Below are 12,602 nucleotides of genomic sequence, written 5' to 3'. Positions count from 1 at the left end.
AGCTGGATTTCTTGGCCTTTCATAGGTGTGTTTTGTCTGAAACCTGTGATTTGGGATGGTTAATTTGCTATTTTTTACTTTTCTGAGCTAGGCTTCTTAGCCTTTCATATCTGTGTGTTGTCAGAAAATTATGATTTGGGATTTATAGTTTGCTTTTTGGACTTTTCCGAGCTAGGATTCTTAGTCCCATCATAGGTGTTTGTTGTCTGAAACCTATAGTTTGGGATGAGTAGTTTGCTATTTCAGGCTTTTCTGAGCTTAGGTTTCTTAGTATTTCTTAGGTGTGTGATGTCTGAAACTTATGATTTGAGGTGTATGGGTTGCTATTTTTGACTTTTCTGAGTTGGATTTCTTAGTCTTTCATAGGTGTGTGCTGTCAGAAAATTATAATTTGGGATTTATAGTTTTCTTTTTGGACTTTTCAGAGCTAGGGCTACTACTCCCTCATAGGTGTGTGGTGTTTGAAACCTATGATTTGGGATGTGTGGTTTGCTATTTTTTTACTTTTCTGAGCTGGATTTCTTAGCCTTTCATAGGTGTGTGTTGTCTGAAACCTATGATTTGGGATGGTTAATTTGATATTTTTGACTTTTCTGAGCTAGGTTTCATAGCCTTTCATAGGTGTGTACTGGCAGAAAATTATGATTTGGGATTTGTAGTTTGCTTTTTGGACTTTTCAGAGCTAGAATTCTTAGTCACTCATAGGTGTTTGTTGTCTGAAACCAATAGTTTGGGGTGAGTAGTTTGCTATTTCAGGCTTTTCTGAGCTAAGGTTTCTTAGTATTTCATAGGTGTGTGGTGTCTGAATGTTTTGAGGTGTGTAATTTGCTATTTCCGACTTTTCATAACCAGATTTCTTAGTCTTTCGTAGGTGTGTGGTGTCTGAAACCTATGATTTGGGGTGTGTGGGTTGCTATTTTTGACCCTTCTGAGCTAGGTTTCATAGCCTCTCATAGGTGTGTACTGGCAGAAAATTACGATTTGGTATCTGTAGTTGCTTTTTGGACTTTTCAGAGCTAGGGTTCTTAGTCCCTCATAGGTGTTTGTTGTCTGAAACCTATAGTTTGGGATGAATAGTTGGCTATTTCAGGCTTTTATGAGCTAGGTTTCTTAGTATTTCGTAGCTGAATGTTGTCTGAAATTTATGATTTGGGATATGTAAATTACTATTTCGGGGTTTTCTGAGCTAGATTTCTTAGCCTTTCAGAGGTGTCTGTTGTCAGAAAATTATGATTTGGGTATGTATAGTTTGCTATTTGGACTTTTCAGAGCTAGGGTTCTTAGTCCCTCATAGGTGTTTGTTGTCTGACACGTATAGTTTGGGATGAATAGTTGACTCTTTCAGGCTTCTATGAGCTAGGCTTCTTAGTATTTCGTAGGTGAATGTTGTCTGAATCTTATCAGTTGGGATATATAAATTAATCTTTTGGTTTTTTCTGACCTAGATTTCTTAGCCTTTAATAGGTGTGTGATGTCAGAAAATTATGATTTGGGAATGTATAATTTGCTATTTGTACTTTTCAGAGCTTGGATTCTTAGTCCATCATAGGTGTTTGTTGTCTGAAACCTAGAGTTTGGGATGAGTAGTTTGCTATTTCAGGCTTTTATTAGCTAGGTTTCTTAGCCTTTAGTAGGTGTGTGTTGACTGAAACTTATGATTTGGGTTATTTAAATTAGTATTTCGGTCTTTTCTAAGCTAGATTTCTTAGTCTTTCGTTGGTGTGTGCTGTCTGAAACCTATGATTTGGGATGTGTTGGTTTCTTTTTTTGACTTTTCTGAGCTAGGCTTTTTAGCCTTTCATAGATGTGTGTTGACTGAAACCTATGATTTGGGATGAGTGGTTTGCTATTTTTGACTTTTCTGAGCTAGATTTCCTAGCCTTTCATAGGTGTGCGATGTCTCAAAATTATGATTTGGAAGGTACAGTTTGCTGTTCAGAGTTTTCCGAGCTATGATTCTTAGTCTCTCATATGCGTTTGTTGTCTGAAACTTCTACTTAGAGATGAATAGTTTACTATTTCAGGCTTTTCTGAAATGAGGTTCCTAGTATTTCGTAGGTGAATGTTGTCTGAAACTTATGATTTTGGATATGTAAATTACTATTTCGGGCTTTTCTAAGCTAGATTTCATAGTCTTTCGTTGGTGTGTGTTGTCTGAAACCCATGATTTGGGATGGGTGGATTGCTATTTTTGACTTTTCTGAGCTGGATTTCATAGCCTTTCATAGGTGGGAGTTGTCCGAAACCTATGATTTGGGATGGTTAATTTGCTATTTTTGACTTTTCTGAGCTAGGTTTCTTAGCCTTTCATAGGTGTGTGCTGTCAGAAAATTATGATTTGGGATTTGTAGTTTGCTTTTTGGACTTTTCAGAGTTAGGATTCTTAGTCCCTCATAGGTGTTTTCACGATGTACATTTTTCTTAAAAAACTGGTGTGCTATAAAGTAGTCAAACATGTTTTGGGGGCATGCACGAAATTATGTAACTCAACATCCGTTTTTATTCGTCCTTGAAATTCCGTATAAAACTTTTTATCTTCATAGAAAATAATCACAATCATGATATAACTTTTCCTATCTTCTACGGAAAAATTTAGAAGTGAACTTTAAATTTTTTATGTCTTGGGCCCTTTCTTCTTCCGGGAAAATATTTGGAACAGAACTTTAAATTTGACTCTTTGAGAAAGGTTGGAATTGAATTTAAGAAAATTTATAATTAAAGTGAAACTTTTTATCTTCATGGACATAATCACAATCCTAGTATAGCTTTTCCTATCTTCTAAGGAAAAATTAAGAAGTAAATTTTAAATTTCTTATGTCTAGGTGAACTTAAAACTGAAGTGGAAGCTTTTTATTTTCTATGGTGAAATTAGAATTGAACTATGTTCCTTGTTAAAATTCAGAAGAGAACTTGAACTTTTCTATCTTCTATGGAAAATTGAGCCTGCTAGAAGTATCATTATCTCTAAAATTTTTGTTCTTACATCTCTGACCTTTTAAATAGATATTCTGAACGTTTGACGTTCCAGCATACCCTAAAAATAATGAACACTTAACAAAATAATGCATAAGATATTTTTAATGAAATAACGACATGTAGAATATTAATATAAAAATACGTTAAATACACTATTATACATTATTAGTACACTTGCGCTTCACTTTCCGTCAATTCATCTTTATATTCATTGATGATATTGTCTGCTAATGTCCTTTTTATTCTGCCTGCGATTTCACTGTCTATTGTCACATTATTTTTACATAGATTGCAGTTTTGGCATATTGATAAGATATGATTTATGATGTTGGTGCAGGAGTATGCATGTCTTCTTTTTCCTTTTGCTTTCATTCGAATGCTAATACCGGAAAGATAGCGAAAAGATCTATCAACGGCTAACATGCTACCAGAACCATTAGCTAGAAGTTGTCCCTCTTCATCAACTATTATTTTTAAGTTTGAATTCTCTTTGAGTATTAATTTCTCTGGTAATGTTACCCTCGCATATCCACCGTTTACACGATTTTCACGATTTTCACTGTCTATTGTCACATTATTTTTACATAGATAGCAGTTTTGGCATATTGATAAGATATGATTAATGACTTTATTGCAGGAGTATGCTTGTCTTCTTCTTTTTTTCTCTAAAATGCTAATACCGGAAATATGATGATAGGATGTATCAACAGGTAATGTGTTACCAGCAACAGTAGCAAAGAGCTGTCCTCGATCATTGAGAATTATTTTTAAGTTTGCATTCTCTTTGTGCACTAATTTCTCTGGTAATGTTACCCTCGCATCTCCACCGTTTACACGAGTGAAATTCTTGGGTATTCTAAAGAAATCTAACTTCTTGCTGTCATGACAACGCATGCATACATTTCCAATAGTGTTACCACTCTCACTCGTTTCATAGTTCAGGTATTTCTCCATGTCAGCATTCAACACGACGATGATTTTATCATGTGCACATACTTTCGTCGAATAATTCATCTTCACTTATCTACAGATATAAATTGTGTGTTTATCCTTCCACCGCATAAAAAATACTGATTTAATGCATGCAATAAACTAGGTAGTGTCGATAGCCTACCATAGAGTACCAGTGGAAAAGCCATGTCATGTCTATGAACAAGCACAGAGTACGATATTAGAGCCGTAAGCATATTTCATATCATTTTAAGATTTAAGAAAATTTAGAATTAAAGTGAAACTTTTTATCGTCATGGAAAATAATCACAATCATAGTATAACTTTTCCTATCTTCTATGGAAAAATTTAGAAGTGAACTTTAAATTTTTTATGTCTTGGGACTTTTCTTCTTCCGGGAAAATATTTGGAACAGAACTTTAAATTTTTCATCTCTTTGAGAAAAGTCGGAACTGAATTTAAGAAAATTTAGAATTAAAGTGAAACTTTTTATCTTCATAGAAAATAATCACAATCATAGTATAACTTTTCCCTATCTTCTATGGAAAAAAATTTAGAACTGAAATTTAAATTTTTTATGTCTTGGTGAGCTTAAAACTGACGTGGAAGCTTTTTATTTTCTCTGGAGAAATTAGAATTTAATTATGTTCTTTGGTAAAATTCAGAAGAGAACTTCTGAAGAGTAAACATCTCTCCATGTTTAAGTTAGGTTAGGCTAGATTAAGTTATGTTAGGTTAGGTTAGGTTAAGTTAAGTTAGGCTAGCCTACGTACTAGGCGCGTACGTAGGTTAGCCTACGTACGCGCGCGTACGTAGGCTAACCTAACTTAACCTAACATAACTTAATCTAGCCTAACCTAACTTAACTTAACCTAACCTAACATAACATAACTTAATCTAGTCTTACCTAACTTAATCATGGAGAGATATTTACTAGCTACACTACCCTCCACTGTGGCCCGGGGGGAGAAGGGAGGGCACTGGGACTCCTTCCCTCATTTTTAAAAATAATTTTGGAATTTTTTAACATGGTATGTTTTAAACTTTTTAACGTATCTTAAAATAACATGAAATATTCTTATGGATTTACCAATCGTACTCTGTGCTTGTTCATAGACACCACACGGCTTTCCCACTGGTACTCTATGGCAGGTCATCGACACTACCTAGTTTATTGTGTGCATTAAATCAGTATTTTTTACGCAGTGGAAGGATAAACACACAATTCATATCTGTAGAGAAGTGAAGATGAATTATTTAATGAAATTATGTGCACATAAAAAAATCATCGTCGTGTTGAATGCAGACAAGGAGAAATACCTGAACTATGAAATGAGTGCAAATGGTAACACAATTGGAAATGTATGCATGGGTTGTCATGACAGCAAGAAGTTAGATTTCTTAGGAGTACCCAAGAATGTCAATCGTGTAAACGGTGGATATGCGAGGGTAACATTACCAAAGAAATTAGTGCTCAAAGAGAATGCAAACTTAAAAATAATTGTCGATGATCGAGGACAGCTCCTTGCTACTGTTGCTGGTAACACATTACCTGTTGATACATCATATCATCATATTTCCGGTATTAGCATTTTAAAGAAAAAAAGAAGAAGACAAGCATACTCCTGCAATAAAGTCATTAATCATATCTTATCAATATGCTAAAACTGCTATCTATGTAAAAATAATGTGACAATAAACAGTGAAATCGCAGGCAGAATAAAAAGGACATTAGCAGACAATATCATCAATGAATATAAAGATGAATTGACGGAAAGTGAACCGCAAGTGTACTAATAATGTATAATAGTGTATTTAACGTATTTTTATATTAATATTATACATGTAGCTATTTCATTAAAAATATCATTTTCATTATTTTGTCAAGTCCTCATTATTTTTAGGGTATGCTATAACATAAAATTTTCATAAGATTAATTATATTTTATCAAAATAATATAAAAAATTTCCACTTCAGTCCAAATTTTTCTCAAAGAGATAAAAAAAATTATAATAATTTACAAATTTCTCATAAAAGATAGAAAAGTTCAAGTTCTCTTCTGAATTTTACCAAAGAACATAATTAAATTCTAATTTCTGCAGAGAAAATAAAAAGCTTCCACGTCAGTTTTAGGCTCACCAAGACATAAAAAATTTAAAGTTCAGTTCTAAGTTTTTTTCCATAGAAGATAGGAAAAGTTATAGTATGATTGTAATTATTTTCTATGAAGATAAAAAGTTTCACTTTAATTCTTAATTTTCTTAAATTCAGTTCCAACTTTTCTCTAAGAGATGGAAAATTTAAAGTTCTGTTCCAAATATTTTCCCTGAAAGACAAAGGTCCCAAGACATAAAAAAATTTAAAGTTCAATTAAAAATTTTTCCGTAGAAGATGAGAAAAGTTATACTATGATTGTGGTTATTTTCCATGATGATAAAAAGTATCACTTTAATTCTAAATTTTCTTAAATCTAAAATGATATAACATATGATTACGGCTCTAATATCATACTCTGTGCTTGTTCATAGACACGACAGGGCTTTCCCACTGGTACTCTATGGTAGGTTATCGACACTACCTAGTTTATTGCATGCATTAAATCAGTATTTTTTATGCAGTGGAAGGATAAACACACAGTTTATATCTGTAGAAAATTGAAGATGAATTATTCGACGAAAGTATGTGCACAGGATAAAATCCTCGTCGTGTTGAATGCTGACATGGAGAAATACCTGAACTATGAAACGAGTGCAAGTGGTAACACTATTGGAAATGTATGCATGCGTTGTCATAAGAGCGAGAAGTTTGGATTTTCTTGGACCACCCAAGAATTTCAATCGTTTAAACGGTGGATATGCGAGGGTAACATTACCAGAGAAATTAATACTCAAAGAGAATTCAAACTTAAAAATAATAGTTGATGAAGAGGGACAACTTCTAGCTAATGGTTCTGGTAGCATGTTAGCCGTTGATAGATCTTTTCGCTATCTTTCCGGTATTAGCATTCGAATGAAAGCAAAAGGAAAAAGAAGACATGCATACTCCTGCACCAACATCATAAATCATATCTTATCAATATACCAAAACTGCTATCTATGTAAAAAAAATGTGACAATACACTGTGAAATCGCCGGCAGAATAAAAAGGACATTAGCGGACAATATCATCAATGAATATAGAGATGAATTGACGGAAAGTGAAACGGAAGTGTACTAATAATGTATAATAGTGTATTTAACGAATTTTTATATTAATATTCTACATGTCGTTATTTCATTAAAAATATCTTATGCATTATTTTGTTAAGTGTTCATTATTTTTAGGGTATGCTGGAACGTCAAACGTTCAGAATATCTATTAAAAAGGTCAGAGATGTAAGAACAAAAATTTTAGAGATAATGATACTTCTAGCAGGCTCGATTTTTCATAGAAGATATAAAAGTTCAAGTTCTATTCTGAATTTTAACAAGGAACACAGTTCAATTCTAATTTCATCATAGAAAATAAAAATCTTCCACTTCAGTTTTAAGTTCACCAAGACATAAAGAATTTAAAGCTTACTTCTTAATTTTTCCGTAGAAGATAGGAAAAGTTATACTATGATTGTGATTATTTCCATGAGGATAAAAAGTTTCACTTTAATTCTAAATTTTCTTAAATTCAATTCCGACCTTTCTCAAAGAGTCAAATTTAAAGTTCTGTTCCAAATATTTTCCCGGAAGAAGAAAGGGCCCAAGACATAAAAAATTTAAAGTTCACTTCTAAATTTTTCCGTAGAAGATAGGAAAAGTTATATCATGATTGTCATTATTTTCTATGAAGATAAAAAGTTTTATACGGAATTTCAAGGACGAATAAAAACGGATGTTGAGTTACATAATTTCGTGCATGCCCCCAAAACATGTTTGACTACTTTATAGCACATCAGTTTTTTAAGAAAAATGTACATCGTGAAAACACCTATGAGGGACTAAGAATCCTAACTCTGAAAAGTTATAAATAGCAAACTACAAATCCCAAATCATATTTTTCTGTCAACTCACACCTATGAATGGCTAAGAAACCTAGTTCAGAAAATTCAAAAATAACAAATTAACCATACCAAATCATATGTTTCAGACAACTCACACCTATGATAGGCTATGAAATCCAGCTCAGACAAGTCAAAATAGCAATCCACCTATCCCAAATCATGGGTGTCAGACAAAACACAACAATGACCGAATATGAAATTTAGCTTAGAAAAGCCCGAAATAGGAATTGACATATCCCAAATCATAAGTTTCAGACAACATTCACCTACAAAATACTAGGAAATCTTAGCTCAGAAATGCCTGAAATAGCAAACTATTCATCCCAAACTAGAAGTTTCAGACAACAAACACATATGAGAGACTATGAATCATAGCTCTGAAAATTCCAAAAAGCAAACTACACACCCCGAATCATAATTTCCTTACAACGCACTCCTATGAATGGATAGAAAACCTATCTCAGAAAAGTCAAAAATAGCAAACCACTCATCCCAAATCATAGGATTCAGTCAATACACACCTATGAAAGGCTAAGAAGTCTAGCTCAGAAAAGTGAAAAATAGCAACCTATACCTCCCAAATCATGGGTTTCAGACAACACACACCAAAGAAAGACTGAGAAATCAGGCTTAGAAAAGCCCTAAATACTAATTTACATAACCCAAATCCTAAGTTTCAGTCAACACACACCTACGAAAGGCTAAGAAACCAAGCTAATAAAAGCCTGAAATAGCAAACTACTCATCCCAAACTATAGGTTTCAGACAAAAAACACCTATGATAGACTAAGAATCCTAGCTCTGAAAAGTCCAAATAGCAAACTACACATTCCCAAATCATAATTTTCTGACAACACACACCTATGAAAGGCTAAGAAATCTAGCTCAGAAAAACCCGAAATAGTAATTTACATATCCCAAATCATAAGTTTCAGACAACATTCACCTACGAAATACTAAGAAACCTAGCTCATAGAAGCCTGAAATAGCCAACTATTCATCCCAAACTATAGGTTTCAGACAACAAACACCTATGAGGGACTAAGAACCCTAGCTCTGAAAAGTCCAAATAGCAAACTATACATTCCCAAATCATAATTTTCTGACAACACACACCCCTGAAAGGCTAAGAAATCTAGCTCAGAAAAGCCCGAAATAGTAATTTACATATCCCAAATCATAAGTTGCAGACAACATTCACCAACGAAATACTAAGAAACCTAGCTCATAAAAGCCTGAAATAGCCAACTATTCATCCCAAACTATAGGTTTCAGACAACAAACACCTATGAGGGACTAAGAACCCTAGCTTTGAAAAGTCCAAAAAGCAAACTACAAATCCCAAATCATAGTTTTCTGACAGCACACACCTATGAAATGCTAAGAAAACAAGCTCATAAAGGTCAAAAATAGCAAACCACTCATCCCAAATAATAGGTTTCAGACACCACACTCCAAAGAAATACGAAGAAATCTGTTTATGAAAAGTCGGAAATAGCAAATTACACACCTCAAAACATAAGTTTCAGACAACACACACCTATGAAATACTAAGAAACCTTAGCTCAGAAAAGCCTGCAATAGCAAACTACTCACCCCAAACTATTGGTTTCAGACAACAAACACCTATGAGCGACTAAGAATCCTAGCTCTGAAAAGTCCAAAAAGCAAACTACAAATCCCAAATCATAATTTTCTGCCAGTACACACCTATGAAAGGCTATGAAACCTAGCTCAGAAAAGTCAAAAAAAGCAAATTAACCATCCCAAATCATAGGTTTCAGACATCACACACCTATGAAAGGCTAAGAAATCCAGCTCAGAAAAGTCAAAAAATAGCAAACCACACATCCCAAATCATAGGTTTCAGTCACCACACACCTATGAGGGACTAAGAACCCTAGCTCTGAAAAGTCCAAAAAGAAAACTACAAATCCCAAATCATAATTTTCTGACAGCACACACCTATGAAAGACTAAGAAATCCAACTCAGAAAAGTCAAAAATAGCAACCCATACACCTCAAATCATAAGTTTCAGACAACACACACCTATGAAATACTAAGAAACCTAAGCTCAGAAAAGCCTGAAATAGCAAACTACTCATCCCAAACTATAGGTTTCAGACAACAAACACCTATGATGGGACTAAGAATCCTAGCTCGGAAAAGTCCAAAAAGAAAACTATAAATCCCAAAACATAATTTTCTGACAGCACACACCTATTAAAGGCTAAGAAAACTAGCTCAGAAAAGTCAAAAATAGCAAATTAACCATCCCAAATCATAGATTTCAGACAATACACACCTATGAAAGGCTAAGAAATCCAGCTCAGAAAAGTCAAAAATAGCAATCTACCCATCTCAAATCATAGATTTTAGACAAAAAACATCTCAGAGAGACTAAGAATACTATCTCTTAAAATTCCAAATATCAAACTACACATCACAAATCATAATTTTCTAACCACACTCACACCTATGAAAGGTTAAGAAACCTAGCTAATAACAGCCTGAAATAGTAAATTAAGCAACCCACATCATAAGTTTCAGACAACACACACCTATGTGCGTCTATAAAATCCAGCTCAGAAAATTCAAAAATAGCAATTCACCCTTCCCAAATCATAGGTTCCAGACAACACACACCAACAAAAGACTGAGAAATCTAGCTCATAAAAGCCCGAAATAGTAATTTACATATCCCAAATCATAGGTTTCAGACAACACACATCAACGAAAGACTATGAAATCTAGCTCAGAAAAGTCAAAAATAGCAAACCACTCATCCCAAATCATAAGTTTCAGACAACACACACCAATGAAAGGGTAAGAAATCCAGGTCAGAAAAGTCAAAAAATAGCAACCCACACATCCCAAATCATAGGTTTCAGACAACACACACCTATGAGGGACTAAGAAATCTAGTTCAGAAAAGTCCAACTAGCAAACTACACATCCCAAATCATAATTTTCTGACAAATCACACCTATGAAAAGGTAAGAAATCCAGCTCAGAAAAGTCAAAAATAGCAAACCACCCATCCCAAATCATAGGTTTCAGACAACACACACCTATGAAAGACTATGAAATCCAAGTCAGAAAAGTCAAAAATAGCAACCCATACACCCCAAATCATAGGTTTCAGACAACACATATCAACAAAATACGGGGCCCGGGGAGGGCCTTTGAGGGTGTGAGGGGGCCCTTGAGGGCGGGGTGGTCCTTTGGGCGCCCTGTGGACCGGTGGGGCCTGGGGGAGGGCGTGTGGGGGCCCGGGGAGGGCCTTTGGGGGTCTGAGGAGGGCTTTTGGGGGTCTGGGGGGCACTTGAGGGCCGACTGGTTCTTTGGGAGCCCGGTGGCCCTTTGGGAGCTTGGGGGACCTTTGAGTACTGGGGGCTTCCTTCGGGGCTGGGGTAGGGGGATTGGAACCCTTTGGGGTTGGGGTAGGGGGATCGGAACCCTTTTGGGTTGGGGTAGGGGACCTCACGACACTGTTAAAATACAACTTGTGTATTATAACGACCACAGAGTTTCACCCTTAAATTCTCTTCTAAAATCATCTTTTAAATCATCTTTTAAAATGTCTCTAACTGTTTCGCCGAAATAATTCCATAAAATGGCTAAAACGGCTTCGCCCATATAATCCCTAAACGTAATTTCACCGTGTTTCTTTTGTTTGGCATCTCTGCGCTGACACATTTCAAATTACTAAGAAACCTGATTCCCGCGCTAAAACAATTCATCGCTAAGATGTTTCTTGGAGAATTGTTTTCATGGCGTTTGGTTATTAATATCTTTTGGAGTTCGACCAGTAGAGTTGTTTCCGAGGCAAAGACATTAATGACTTGGATCTATTCCTGGAGAATCGTTTCTAGGCGAAAATTTTTAAATTCTGACAGATGATGTCATTGGTTGATTGATCTGTCAAGAAAGGGGAATTAATTTGTTGTTTCTAAGGGAAATTATTGATTCAAGATAGGTGAATTGAGGTCGACAGCACAGGTGTTCCAAATTCCTGGAAACTCGTAACATTCGCTGAGAGCAACAACAACAACAACATCAACACCTTTGGAAATTTTTCCAAAAAGGTCATTGACACACTTTGATTACGCAATCAATTTCTCGGAAATCCATTTCCCCTAGGGACTCTATGCCCATATTTGGGGTGCAAAAAAGTTGTAGATGGCAGCAGGGGCGAGGGATCGCGCTGGTACCCCCTCCTCTACTGACCCTTATGGCTGAAATACATGAATGATTCTGCTGAATATAAAGTAATTAATTTACGGTAAAGTTTGGGAGAGGTAAAGCGAAAATTTCAGATAATTTCTAGTTTATAATAGTCTTGCTTTTATCAAAATAACACCATTAAAATAATAGTCTTTCTTGATCCGTCATAAATCGCTGCTATTAAAGATTCTACTAACACCGGCACAAAAATGCACGGACTGGTCACAAAAGCTGGAGCATAGTTTAGATAAAGCTCTATTTCTATAGCTACTCTGGTTTCCAATAATTTTGTCTTGTCAGGATGAATTTGAATAAGCCAGACAAGCTTGGAACGTTTAACTTCTTTTAATAATTAAAGACGAAAACAATTGCTAAAACTGTATTGAATAATTATGGAAAGCAGGATGCAAACG

The 12,602-nt window shown here is 35.0% G+C and overlaps 1 protein-coding gene across 2 annotated transcripts in view; it reads right to left on the bottom strand.

Annotated features, from left to right (window-relative positions):
• The window catches only part of LOC148941144 (acetylcholinesterase-like), a 144,913-nt gene that overhangs the window by 82,184 nt on the left and 50,127 nt on the right, over positions 1–12,602 (bottom strand). The gene's annotated exons all lie outside the window — the stretch shown is intronic.

This window comes from Artemia sp. Qi Xiang Cuo, chromosome 18, assembly GCF_049724085.1.
Source record: "Artemia sp. Qi Xiang Cuo chromosome 18, ASM4972408v1, whole genome shotgun sequence".
In the NCBI taxonomy this organism is placed as follows: domain Eukaryota; kingdom Metazoa; phylum Arthropoda; class Branchiopoda; order Anostraca; family Artemiidae; genus Artemia; species Artemia sp. Qi Xiang Cuo.
The sequence above is the reverse complement of the archived record's forward strand: the minus strand, read 5'-3'. Positions and strand labels throughout refer to the sequence as shown.